Source organism: Triticum dicoccoides, chromosome 4B, assembly GCF_002162155.2.
Source record: "Triticum dicoccoides isolate Atlit2015 ecotype Zavitan chromosome 4B, WEW_v2.0, whole genome shotgun sequence".
Classification (NCBI taxonomy): domain Eukaryota; kingdom Viridiplantae; phylum Streptophyta; class Magnoliopsida; order Poales; family Poaceae; genus Triticum; species Triticum dicoccoides.
Genome location: NC_041387.1, coordinates 34,472,158 through 34,473,957, shown reverse-complemented (window position 1 = coordinate 34,473,957; position 1,800 = coordinate 34,472,158).

Here is a 1,800-nt window from a genome sequence, read left to right as displayed (position 1 = left end):
ATCATATTTCACCAGATCCCAAAAATGCTCATAAAATTCAATAGTAAAACAAATTGGACCTGGAGATTTATTGTGTGCCATTCCCAAAACAACAATTTTAATCTCATCTATTGTGAATTCATCTATCAAGCTAACACCATCCCCTCTAGGTATAGTTCTAGTATCATAAGTATCCAAAGCAATAGTAGATCTTTCTGGATGTCCAAATAAGTTTTTTGCAGTAATTTGTAATATGTACCATGATGTTTTTCTCTCCCTCTATGCTCCCTTCATCTTGATCCAAACTATTAATTTTATTTTCCCTTCTTCTCCCATTAGCTTTAGCATGGAAGAACTTAGTATTACTATCTCCCTCAAAGAGCTCATCAATTTTAGCTATTTGTTTCCATTTAGCTTCCTCCTATTTTAATAGCATATCCAATTGAGCTCTCAACTCCATTAGTTATTGTCTAGCAGCAACAGTTAATCCATATATCTCACTTTTTTTTCAATTGCATCTAGTTGCCCTAATATTTTTTTTTCAGCTCCCTATACCAAGCATTCATATTCTTGTTCCAACATTTTAACCTACGTCTCAAGTTCCTCATTTTTTGCTGCCATCTATCAAAACTACATACCGCCATACTAGGATCATTCCAAGTATCTATAATTTTTTTATCCAGACCCTCTCTTAAAAACCAAGAGTTTTCAAATCTGAATATGGGATCAGTTTTTGGCACATCCCCTGTGTCTATAAAAAAGGGTGTGTGATCGGATTTCTCCCTAACTAAAGTTGTTCCTTCAGTCAGAGAATAATTCTCCTCCCAATGAACACAACACAGGATTCTTCAGTCAGGATTTTTTGCCATGCAAATCAAGCTCTCTCAAACCAGTCTGCTCCAGTACATCATTAAAGATAAAGCTCCAATGTACATGAGTCCTAGATTTATTTTTCTTAGAAGCTTATCTAATTATATTAAAATCTCCCTACAAGTACAGGGTTTAGACAATAATGTAGAACTCTAGAAAGTTCAGCTAGAAATCTAGCTTTCCTCTCAGGTTGTGCATCACCATAAATCGACACAAGGTCCCCAATGAACCTGTGTTTAACATCTTGAACAATCATTTTAATATGATACTCCCCCTCATCTTCAGAAATCACATCAAGGGTGGTACAATTAACCCCCAACAAAAGGCCCCCAGATTTCCCTCTCGCAAGTACAAAATGCCAATGAAAGTCCCTGCCAGCACATCACGGATTGTTTGCAAATCGTTTCTAGAAAAACTTTGTCTCATATTCCTTTTTTTAACCGAAAACCGTAGAGCAATCGTTCTACAATATTTATATTAAAAATAATTTTTTTTGTCTCATAGTTTTCTGGAAAATCAAGAAAGTTCGATCAATGTCTTAACGTCTATATCTGTTGTTTCTGGACAACCAAGGCGCAAACATGCAACTAGTTCTTGTTGGTTTGAACATTGTTCTCGTTGAACCAAATTCGAAAGACCAAAACTCTCCTGGGCGTGTGGAAAGCACAGGTGACTGACAAAGCCCTCTCTCACGAAATCCATCGCGTGTCCATGTGGACCACGTACACCCGTGGACTACACCCACAGCACAACGGTACCCCCGTCCAGCCCCTCACCGTCTACCCGCGTACACCGCGTCCATCCAGGAACCCCCCACACACCACACTGCACAAAACTGCGACGCCCACGCGGCCTCCCCACCCCCACGAACCCCCCTTCTCACTGCCCGTGGGCCCCGCTCCCCCGACCCCACCCGTCATAGAGACGTTCGGTGCGCGCAGCCTCCATTTC